At 44.9% G+C, this 12,503-nt stretch overlaps 1 long non-coding RNA gene across 1 annotated transcript; it reads right to left on the reverse strand.

The window, feature by feature from the left end:
- Window positions 1–7,120: 7,120 nt before the first annotated feature.
- LOC310893069 lies at window positions 7,121–11,595 on the reverse strand. The gene is made up of 2 exons (XR_014578690.1): window positions 9,682–11,595; window positions 7,121–7,739 (listed from the first exon to the last, which is right to left on the reverse strand). It is a non-coding gene; the product is annotated as an uncharacterized lncRNA (long non-coding RNA).
- Window positions 11,596–12,503: the final 908 nt, after the last annotated feature.

A 12,503-nucleotide genomic window follows, 5' to 3' on the forward strand; every position in this document is an offset into this window, starting at 1 on the left:
GAATTGATTTCTTGAGTTAAAGAAACAATAGAAAACATCTTCACAAACACTGATAATTTTTAGTTTGAAAGAATCTGAAATAGACTGTATTTTCCCCTTGAAGCTTTTTTACCTTGATTTGAAACTGTATTATTTGAAATACCTTCATTAAAGAAATCATTTTCCCAATACCAGGTTTCTTGGTGGGGAGTCAAGGAGGAACAGGACAATTATTTCAAAAAACTCTTTCCTGGGAAAAAAAAAAAAAAGCCCTGCTTTTATATATTTATATATGTATTACATATATTATATATGTATATACGCATATATATGTATATATGTATATGTATTAATATGTATACACATATTAAAGTCTGTCAGAAGAAGAAGCCTAGGTCACTTGCATGAAATACACAGATTTTAAAAATGGTATCTTTCAACACAGAAATCTAATTAATAGACATACTTTTTCTTACTAAATGAAGCAATCCTCTCTAGGGCTGCTATGCCAGTTGTACGCTTGAGTTGAGAGTTCAAGTATTTGTAGACAAATCACTAATGGGGTGCTGAAAGAAATGACCTATTGTTCCTCATGACAAAAGGATGGCTTTGTAATGAATGTCTGTCCCAAAGCCATAAGGTAGAACCTGATATAGGCCAATTTGCATGGTAATGATGATACATTATTGATTCAAACAGAAGTATTTCATCCAGTTACAGTGTAGACCTCTCCCATAATATCTTCTTGTGCAAGTGCATTGAAATCTGTGTTGACATTGAGTGTATCTGGCTGTGTCACTATGTTTCCAAACAAGCCACTCCTTCTCGCCATTGTTTCTTAAACCTCTCTCCAGAGAAATTTATTAACTTCAGTACTAATCCACAATGACAAAAAATATATATATTTACATATGTGTGTGTATATATATATATAAATGTAAACCCAAGAAATCAGTAGTATAGCACTTTTCAACTAGTAAAGGAAGGAAATGCTTTTGTGGGGTGTGGTTGTAGGAGATTATTTCCCTATATTCTACTTTTTTTTTTCTTCTTCTTGATGAAATTTCTCCAGGAGAGACTATTCACAATAAGCAGATGCAGCAACTGATGAGTGTCTCAACTTAATTTCAGGATTGAATTGCCCTTGTGAGACTTTTATCGCCACATCTGTTTTTCTGCCCTAAACATTAATACTTCTGGAAGGCAACTTGTCTGTTGACACATTGTCTTCCTGCTTCCCAGACAAAGTACTCATCCACACTTGAAATACTTGAGATTTTTCAGGGGAGGGGAAACTCATTTTTTATTTATGTTTGATTATCAGTGGTACTGAATTGTATAAAAGAGTGAAATCAAGAGAGATGTTCATATAAGCACAGGTTTGTTGTCAGCACAGGAATGTCTTGAAAAAGTACAGAGGTCAGCACTTAGGGTAGGTGACTATTCTGTATCTCTGCAGATACGAGCATATAATTAGGTATTTATAGATAAATAAGATGGAATTCCTCTCTGGAGGTTTAATTACTTTTATGGTGAATACAAAACTATAGAAAGCAAGCAAGCAAGCAAGCAAGAAAGGAAAGAAAGAAAGAAAGAAAGAAAGAAAGAAAGAAAGAAAGAAAGAAAGAAAGAAAGAAAGAAAAGGTCCATAAATGCTTCAGATGAGAGCCTTTCATTTGATGCCACCGGATTTTCAGGTGTCCACTAGGAACTGAATTTAGGGCAATTTGTGTCCTTTTTTCTTCTAGAACCAAGCTTCTATGTTGAAAAACATCTCCAGTGATGAAATACTATATGGCTTATGTAAGTAAAAAATAATAATAATCACAAAAATATAACTATTCTAAGGAGTTCAGCTCAGCAGAAAACAATGAGGGAACCATACTACTGAATTTCTGTACTGTATGATGGGTCCACATCTTAGAAATGATCTGTTAAGCTGTCCAGAAAAACTTGAAACTGGACAACAAAACAAACAAGCCAATAAATTAATATTAATAATAATAATAAAAGTAGATTCTGAGGCTGGAGTAATTTTTCATCCAAAATTATTTTGGTCAGAAAATGCAAGCTTCTGTGTCTTTTATATTACTCACCAAAATGGCTAAGACCTTTTTTGTGGAACTGTGCACGTACACTTGTTGCCACCTGTATCTAGTCTCTGAAGCAGTCAAACAATGACAAAATCCAAGTGAGTAATGGCATTTTTTTCCCCTAAGAGTTTATGTATGCAAGGATTTATATATCCTGTTGTAATGTGACTGAGTTACCATGTGTGGTAGCTTCAGAAATAGAAGCAGTGTGAACTTCCTTACCAGTCAAGGAACTGGTCTACACACTTATTCAGTAAAATGCCAGATTACAGAGCAAGTTCAGTAAGACCAATGGTGATGCCAAAGCTTACTCCTGATGAGACCAGAGTGGTGTCAGTCACCCCACATGCAAGCTAGATAGGAAATTTGGCCTCTGCTCAAACTGAGCAGGACTCTTAAGTTGAAACTGTTGGGTTGGTCATTTTGGAAGCCTGAATTCCTCCCTGTCTTGGAAAGGAATCCCTCGTGTGTTACACTCCAGCCTGGAGTGTAATCAATTCAATCTCTGTTTCTTTCTTTATTTGAACACGCTGCTACTGTTGCCAGTTAAACAGCAAAATGAGGTCAAAAACCACATTTGGAACAGAAATGCTTGTGTTGGTTTAAGGGCAAACTGCCTTTCTGCAGCAGCATTCTGCCCTTGGTGGCAGAGAGGTCATGTCCGTGCACTTTGGCTCTCTTGGTCCCAAATGTCTGCCCCTAACCCTAGGCTCTGAGCTATCCCAGCAGGTCAGTGCTGGCCAGGTCAAGGTAATGGTATGTTGTCTGCATAACAGCCTTGCTTTTGGCTGGCCATGCAGCACAAGGGTTACAAACAGTTCAGCAGGTAGCAGCATCCTAAATTGCTGCTATTAAATTTGGTGTTGCGTGCTTGACCTATGCCCTTAAAAGCTTTTCTGGAACCGGTCTCATTTGTTAAGCCAGCAACTAGAGCTTTGCAATTTCTAAGTTTGTTTTAGTAAACTGATCTTATCTGAAGATCAAAATAGATTTTGAGGGTGCCAAATGCTGTACTCTGCTTGCACTTGTCAGAGCTGATGAAGGTTTCAGGTCGAACATCGCGTTGGGCTCAGCCGTTCCTCGTGTTCCTGTCAGCTTTGGCGAGGCTGTGAGAGGGAGGCGAACCCTCCCGTCCTGCATCATGATCTGACTTCTTGTTTGGTTGTCTGCAGTACACACTGCACTCCAATCTCTGGTTCGATCTGTTGTTATCACAAAAGGTTATGTTTCAGAAAGCCAATATTTAGTTTGGCACACGTGGCATTTTTCTTTTCTGTATCTTACTATTAAATCCCTGACGGAGAGCGTGTTGCTGGATAATGACACACAGATGTCCTCCTTTGGATTTAGGTAATTAAATTGCAGGTGCTGCTAGAGGAATCCTTTCTTCTCTCTATCCAAAGTAATAATAGGCATCTTGTAAAACTTGTCACGTACTTTTATTCTTTCAGCCTCAAACAGAATGAGTTCTGCAGTAACGTTTGGTGGCAGACATCTGCGGGGCTGAGAGTTTTATTTTTCACCTTTATTACTGGTGGTTCAGAGATGCTGAAACACCTTACAACACGTGAGGAGCATTGCACAGCAACTCCAGCGTGTGCTCAGAGGGGCCGGAGAGATGTGGCCAGGAAAGCAGGCTCGGGAGGGCAGCCATCACAGCCAGGTGTGCCTCAGGCCTCACAGATGCTTGGCGGGGAGGGGACTTGGGAGTCCTGGAGCAGGCCCATATGGGAGACACACTGCTTCTTAGGGATTTCTTCCCGAGTATGGTGGTGGCGGACAGGAGGCATTAAACCACAAACAAGACAAGGCGTCTGCCAATCTGCAGCTTGGGGCGTGAGAGCTGAGTGGAGAGGTGCTTCATGGCCTATGCTGTGTGTGGTGGGTGGTGTCTGCCTGTGCACAGAGCTGCTGTTGGGGTAAGCAGGCAGCATTTGGGTGCTTTTCTTTCCCCACAGACCCCAGCTGTCCCCACAGCCTTCAGAAAAGGCAGCACAGGGTCATATCTTTGCACTGTGGCACAGATGGGCCTGTGTCCGGTTTGTCCACAAGGATGGTGGAAATGCTCCTGCACCATACCGTCACCCAAAAAAGAGTTGAACTTTCCCTTCCACCATCCCTGCAGCACGGCCAAAGCCCACGGCCAGCTGTGAGCACGGGGTTTGGTAGCTCCGTGGGCCTTCATTGTGTGCTTGTAGCCACGCTGTAGTGTGGAGCAAGGCCCCCCAGGCATTTCCTACATGCATCACAGATGCAATTAAATACAGGGGGGTGTAGGACAAAATAGGCTTGTCTGTTGCTGTTTTGTCAAAATGCAACCAGGACAAATGCAAACTAATTATAAATCTAGACAACTCCCATGTAAAACGCAGCGGTGTGTCATGCGTGTGCCAACACACAGAGCCATTAGTCAGTTGTTGTTCAGGCAAAATTCCCACTGAGTAAGGTCAGAGTAATCACCTCAGGATCTGGCCCTCCTGCCTTCCCCTCCAGCTGCTGTAATGCTCTCTGTGTGATGAGCACAAGGTCCTTTCTGATCTCTGCCAGGTGCGTGTCCCGTACCCAGCGCCGTGCTGAGTCAAGGCCAGGCTTGGCACGGCACCTGGATGTTGCCCATCCTCTCCAGGAGGAGACAAAACCTCCTGGGCTGCCACATGCTGTCCCCCCGCAGATCCCTCCATTGCTGCAGCATGTTGCCAAAATCACCACAGCTGTCTATCAGAGGCCGAGCACCTTCATTATCTCCCCGTCTTCCCCTGGCCATGCCCTCAGCCCACTCTCCCTACTGCTATCTGGTGCACAAGCCCACCCGGCCTTCACATGCTTGCTCAGCCCATGGCCTCCCGCCGCAGCTTCCTGGAGGCAGGGCCACCTCTTTGGGCAGGCCTGGGGCCCACGTGTGCCCTCAGGGCCAGTCATGGTAAATTCACGGTACTCTTGAATGCTTTTCTCGGTGTGAGGAGATGCCTCTCTCCCGCCCACAACCCCTCTCTCCAGCTCAAGGCACCCCTCTGCTTCTAATCTGCAGGGATGTACAAGGCCCTTCTTGCGCCTTTCCCCAAGTCAGTGTTGCTCCTGAGCCTTGCAGGGCTCTCCGGAGGTCCCTGAGGTTGTTCTGGCTCCCTTATTGTGGAACAGCTCTCAGGATTTGAACTGGACACCGCTAGGCATGGGGTGAGGTTGCCCCCATGCCGTGCTGCGTTCCCACTCCTCTATTTTGGGTGTTCCCTGTATCCCTCTCCCCATCTCTTTTGTCTCCCTGCAGGGAGGGATTGCGTATGTAACTTAAATACCAGGGTCTGTCACTATCCTCCCAGTGCTCCCCACTCACCCGCCCCGTAACATGTACCTCCCTCCTGGGGCTTGCATGCTTGCCCCACACCAGCTCCCCTCTGCCCTCCTTCCTCTCCGCGCTCCACCCAGCTTTATCTTACAGACAGAAGGAGAGATATGACACAAAGCTGTGTTCAGACCTTACTTCACTCAGCTGGTGATCTCTCTCCAATTAACTTATATGGAAGCTAGCACAGCAAGAAGGAGGGGAAGTTTTAGGAGGGCTTGAGAGAAAATGTCATGCTGTGTGGCAATAGCGGAGGGGAAAAAAAAAAAAAAGATTTTATTTACAGCAAAAGCAGGTTGCAAGATGGACTTGTAGGCCAGTTAGCAGGAATTTAATGATAAAAACATAAAGTGTGCGAATCTGGGCCTTGATTCTTCTGCATTACGATGCTGTGAACCCAAGCGGGTGCAGGGCAGGCATAAGTCCTTTTCTGGCTCCTCTGCACTGAAGAGATTACCTTTGGAAAAGAGTGGGGCGTGTATGGGAATGGTAATATCTTGTCCACAAGGGCTTATTCACAGGCAGGACAGTGCCCACTGACTTCACTTTCATAAGCTCAATGCAAGGTTTTCTGTTTGCATGCCCCTGGCTTGATGGAGATGTACTTTTTGACATGGCACAACAGCAATGCTTTGACGGGAAACATCTCCATTTATGCTTATGTGGGTTTTATGTATGGCTGCTGGGAAGGAAAAGGTCTGTCCTTTAGAAGAGCGTTATTAAGGGAAACCAGTTATTAACGAGTATATATGGAAAGGGTGGAGTTCACCATTACCCCACCTATTTCAGCATCTCATATCTGTCTCAGGAGTGCATCATGGTGATATCAGCCTTTATTAATATAAAACTCAGTATTACGCATTCAAGGTTACGCCACAGGTAGCTAATTCAGTGGGTCTCTGACACTGCAGCCTATCTGATTAAAGTGGAAGTGGATGAGGTAGTGGAGCGATCAATGGCAGCAAATTAAGCTGTAGGTGTCAAGGAGCTTTTGGTGTTATGGTGTAAACTTTACGAGATATTCAAGGATTGAAACCTGTGAGACTGTGTGATCTGATTAGCCGAGGTTTATCCCGGGATTTGTCGGGACGTAGCAATTTAGGGATGCAGAGAAGAAAACGCCCAATGGCCAATTCTCCCTGTGGGAAAGTGAGAAATTAATTGGTTTTGATACATGCCACAAGGTTTTTCTGTGTGTTTTTTGAAAGGATTCCGTCCAGTCTAAGAAATAAGCTGTTGTGGAAAGATGCATTAAATTAAACCCTTTTCCAAGCAAGAATGGGTTACAGACTTTTTCCTGTCTCTTTGAAGAAAAGTATCTTTATCTGGTTCCTGACTTCATTACAGGCCTTATCACAGAACTTAATCAGGGGAAGCACATTTTCAGTGGTGGAAGAATTAGTACTTCTGTTCTGAACTCCAACGTTGCCACTTAAATACTGTGTGAGCACAAGAAGTCCATATTCCTTGCAAAACAAAACTCAGTTATTCATCATGAGAATTATCCAAAGCCTTCCATTTTGATAGTATCGACATCTTATGCTCTACAGTTATACAAGTTCAAATATTTTAGTAGTGAGAACGTAATAAAAAAAAAATCACTATATCAGTACAAAATATTTTCTCATTCCATTTTGTCAATGTGAAAACTTGTCTGATCACTTTTTCTCTTGAAAACATATCAAATATTTTCTACAAAACATCTTGATTCCATTAAAATTGGATTTATTTATTTATTTTTCTCAAAATAAAAAACTCTTCCCTCATGTATTTTGATCAGTTTTGTTTAACACATGAGTGTCCAGTATTTCAGATCCTGCAAGGCTCAGGGTGACTTTGGGTGAACTTAAGGGACTGAGCACTCTTACGAATGAGTCCCACAGTATTTACCCGGCAATGAGAAAAGCAAGTGTAATTACCTTGACCTTTATCATTTTCTCTTAGCTGTCTTGCTGATAACCGGTCGTGCTGAGGACTGGTCACGCACATTCGATGACAAATCAGCATGTTTGTGTCTGTGCGTCCGTGTATCTGTCTGCGTGCACGCATGCACGCCAGGCTGCCCACCAGCACCACTCCAGCACTGCATCGCAGAAAGAGGGGGACTCGGCTGCTCGTGTTGAAGCCGTTTGTGCTGCTGTTATTATGCATTTCTGAAGCAGTTCCAGCATGGATCAGGACTCCTCTTCCTCCCTAATTTTCCTCCACTCTGTCAGTGGGCTCATGGCATGCTCTTTGCCTGGGGCTGCGCTTGGTGGGAGGAAGGGTTTTGTCACCTGCCAGCCGGTTACAGGCCACTGGATGCAGCACGTCCTTCCCCTATGCATCTGTAGGGAAAAGCGGATAATGTGGAGGATGTGCTCAACCAATATGTGAACAAAGAAGAGAAGTCAAGGTGTCTTTTAAGGCAAAAGATGAGATTAAAAAAAATATGTATTTCTAAATGACAGGGAGAAAGTGATATAAGGGATAGAAATAATTGGGTACGGCTTGAGGAGTGAAAAATGCCCCAGATGTAGGTTCTTTCCCGAGTGTCAATATTTAACTAGGTGAAATTTTATGAAGGGGTTATCTTGGGATCAGTACTTGCCATTCGAATAGTGCCTTTGACCTATTTACATGGCAAGCTTATTACTCAGTGTCTAAATAAAAATTCTGATGATAAGTAAATGATGCTGTACCCAGGTGAACTGTACGGGAAACGTGCAGGTTATTAGCTAACTCATTTTTCAGCTCAGAAGGTATTTGAGTGAAAGCTGAGCATGGGCTTCCTACTGTACACATCAAGTATTGGTTTTCTCCCTTAAGGAATGTATTTTCCAGTCTTCTCACCTCTCTTACTTCCCTTTCTGACAGCATTGCGCCTCCTACCGTGCTTCCATGTGCCACATCTCCTGTGGCCAGGAAACTCACCGTTCTCCTCCAGATCTTCACTAGGAAGGGAGAATGAAAGTATGGAGGAGAATGGGAGGAGCTGGGCTTTACATTTTTTTGCAGTGGGTTTGGGGGCAGATGTTTTATGGACTAAACTTTTTAATTATTTCAAAATTAATATTCATGTCAACATGGGTTTCACTAAAATGAAATGGTCATTCCTGTTTTCATTTTTAATTGGCGTTTTTAATCTATCCTCCTTTGTGTATTGGCAAAGAGAAGCATTTTCACTTTGATGCTTCCTCCCGCTTTTCAACTCTTTTCCTTTCATTTACAACATCTGATCATCCAGTTTGCTTAATTGAGGTTTTTCAAGACAGAAAGATTTGGCATATGTATCAAAACATGCTAGTCAAATGAATAAAAATAAGGACGGGCTATAAAAATGGGCTGCACACCCCTTATGGCCCTGCTCCCCCATGCCCAGCACCTCCCACCCCACAGCACCAGGTTTCTTCAGTTTGCTGAGCTCGGTCTCCCCGTGGCACCCAGCGAACCCAAACCAAGCATCAGCCTGCGTGGAGCTGGGAAGCAGGGGTCCCAGAGCGTCCTTGGGGATAAAGCGGGGGGAAATGGAGACTGGGGAAGGCTCAAAAGAGGGGATGGGGAATTGAGGCGTGACTTCAGAGAGCTCCAGGCTGTGCCTGGTGAAGTCGTCAGCGTCTTGTGGTGGAGGTTTCCCTCTGCTGCGTTAGAGAGTCAGCTTTTGGATCAGCATTGTGGTTGCTGTGGTTGTGGTAGAGGGAGAAGCTCCCCAGCTTGGGAGGGGAATGGTAGGAGAGGAGGGGACACCACGCTGGTGTGAGTGCAGGCAACACGTTGCAAAATGGTGGTTGTGTCATCCTGCCAGAGGGGATGTGACCGAGAGAAGAATGATAAAATATGAAGGAATAAATTAACTCGCAGGAGCCCGCGTGCCCTGGCAAGACAGCAGCCTGTGGATGTAGCAGGGAGAAGTTGTGGCTGCCAGCCTTCAGCCCCACTTTGCAGGGGCAGATTGCGTGAAACACAGATTTAGAAGCCTAGCATCTGCTGCACTGCCAGCCGAGGGACATCGCCAGTGGCACTCTTTTAGCCTGTGGCATGGGCAAAACCTTCGGGGCTCCTGTCTCAGCAGTGAGCAGTGCTGAGCCAGTCGCTGTCGATGCAGGTAGGTTTCCCAGCCATCTCCCAGGGAAATGGGAGTTGTGTAACAGCACAGGTAGGAAGTCTTGCTGGGGCGAGAAGGAAACGAGAGATGTAATGGGATAGGAGAAGCTTATGCAAGGGAAGAGCCTGTGGGAGGAAAAACGGTGACAGACAGATGTCTCTGCTGGTTGGGACCAGACCACCCACCTGAATTATTTTATCTTTTGATCTGCTCATGGTTCGTGGCCTTTGACCTGAGGTGGATTCCTGTTCTCTGTTCACATCTCTGTCCTCTCCCATCCAGCAGGTCCCTGCACCATCACGAACAGCTACTGAAGATGTCAGACCTGGTCCTCATAAGAAGACAGCTGGGCTCAATTTGCCCTGGAGATTTAGTGCAAACATGTCACATACACACCTGACTGGATGTTGGGTGGCAGCTGAGGCTGTGAACAAACTGTGAACTGCACCTCTTGAGTTGCAAACAAGCACCCATGTGGTCGTGCACGCAACCCCCCCCCCAGTTATAAAAGGGGAAAATAAGGACATATGATAGGAGGGGCTGTGACAGGCCCCTACGGTATGGGAGGGGGTGGATGTGCGTCTTTTAAGGCAGCTGTCGCATCTCTCTGAGGGATGGGGTCTTGCAGCAAACAGACATCTGGCTTTCCCAAAACCAGGTGCTGTTGGAGAAGCAGCCGGGCTGCCAGGTTCCTCCAACATGCTGTAAACAGCTCGCCTCAGAAATGGAAGGCAGCAAAACGTGGACATTTCAGTATGTAACCTGGCGAATAGAAACTGATGTGACAATCCGAAGGTGGCAGCTAACCGAGTGATCACAAAGTAGTACAGGTCACTGTGATAAGAATCACGGGTTTCAAGAAAGGCACGAGGACGGCCAGTTGTTTCCTGGGATGAGTCTAAAGGGCAAAGGATGACTTGCAATAAGACACAGTAACCAAAACACACCGATATACCTTTCTGATGTAGCAGCCAGCTGGAAAGCTTTGTCTGAAATGCCCTGGAGAGGAGCTCGGTGCAGACAGGCGCGCTTCCGCTCCAGGACGTGGTGCGAACTCAAACGCTGGGAATAGCCCCTCGGCACCAGCAGAGCAGAAGGATCCGCTTGTGAACAAAACACGAAGGATGTCCAGCTGCAGCTGCAATGCAGTCGTGGCCTTCAGGAAGAACGGCCAAGGGCTAAGCAGGCTTGTGCTCCTGTATTAGATCTCCGTGTTTGTTGTGCTTTGGGATTACGGCACGTTGTATCTCAAGTGGTTTGCATCCACAGGAATGTGAAGAGCATTAAACCCAAGATTAGGATGACTGATAGAGCGCTGTTTGTTTTCTAACCCTGTTACAAATAGTACTCTCCTTTGTAGAGCAGTCTGCATTATAAATAAAAGTCACCTGATGTTTGAGTCTGCTTGGAAACCTGTGTAGTGTAGCCAAAACTTCACGGTGCCCCTGAACAGTGCTGGCACGTTGGCCTTTGTGCAGTCTGGGCACATGAGGGAGTGCTCATTTTTTCCTATAATAATATTAAAGATAACAATGAAAACTGGGATACTTGAATGAAATCTCACATATTTGGCCAAGTCCTCTGGTTCGGTTGCTCTTTTGCTGTTTTGTGGCCATTTTGCATCCTCAGTACATTCTGTTAGCTAGTGCTAGTGGTTCGTTTTACTGTTACAAAGCTAGATCATGAAGAGAAATATGCAACATGTCCAGCTTTTCCTGTTCAGGGAGTCATTTTTTCCATGACGTCTAATCTTTTTCTTCTGCTGAACTGTCAGTAAAGCCAGACCACTTAGGCTTGGCATTTAGCCCACATCCACCTATATATTTTTCTTACCAGCAAACAAACTAATTAAATGCCTTTATCATATGAGGCATTCCTTTCTCTCAGGTAGTTACTGATTAAAAAAATAAATAGAACTTCTCACTATTTTGAGAAAACAAGAGATGAGTCAGAGCGTTCACAGCCTGGTTTATTATTAAATAAGAAACCAGGATCAAAAATAAGCAGGGTGGAAAAAATGTTACTGCCATTGTGTTATGTTTGTGGCCAGTGAAGAGAGTCTGTTCTCACTCCAGTGAGCATTCCCAATATCTATTAACATTCAGGAGCATTGTATTTGCACATGAAGGTGGGCAGGGGTACATAAAAGAGCCCGTGTACCTCTTGTGTGAAGGATTACTGAAATAAAATATTAATTTATAAACTGTAGTCCGTATTGTTTCATGTTAGGCATGGGCTTCAATATAATTTCTAACGATGCTAACCTGAAGCAGAAAAACAATCATTCGGAGCTGAGGGGGGTTCTGTAAATGTAAGCAGAGGAATATGCAAAAATAACCTTGCTAACTGAAGCTTCACCTTCTTTTTAACTTTAATCATAGTAAGGCTATAAATTGAATGAACCAGAAATGGAAAAATCCAAAGAGATCATCCAGGCCAACACCAGCTGTGGCAGGGAGGGAGGTAAAAAGCCTGGCTGGGTGCTGGGAAACTGGCTGGGAGCGTGGGGACTTATGCTCAGATGGCTCCATGTGCCAGGGCTGAGGAGCAAAGGTGCTGCTGGAGAGCCCCGTGAAGGCTGCGGGGTTTGCTGGTGTTGACCCTGGGCTAAGCCCTATGGACATCCTGGGGCTGCTGTCTGAGCACTAACCACAGCACCCCAACCAGCCCAAGGCACCAGCCAGGCACCGAGGGCTGAACAGATTGGTAAGCTCTTGTCAGGGCAGCACCCACTGTAATGCTCTAGGCTTCAGAGAAAACAACAAGAAAGAGGTCTTCAGTCCCTGCTGTCTCTTTGCCTAAAATTAAGCCCAATTCTAGGCTTGTCCATGTTTGCCTGGAGAACAATTTGTGCCCCAAGTCAAACCAGGAGACGCTTGCTGCTATTACCGGTAGCCTTCACTCCACCTTGGGAGGTGTTGCAAAATGTGTAAATCAGCATAGCTCTTCAGCCCTTGGTTTTCTTAATCAGGGCTTCAACTCCAGCCTTTGAAGCAGGCTTTACTCA

Source organism: Anser anser, assembly GCF_964211835.1.
Source record: "Anser anser genome assembly, chromosome: 1".
Taxonomy (NCBI): domain Eukaryota; kingdom Metazoa; phylum Chordata; class Aves; order Anseriformes; family Anatidae; genus Anser; species Anser anser.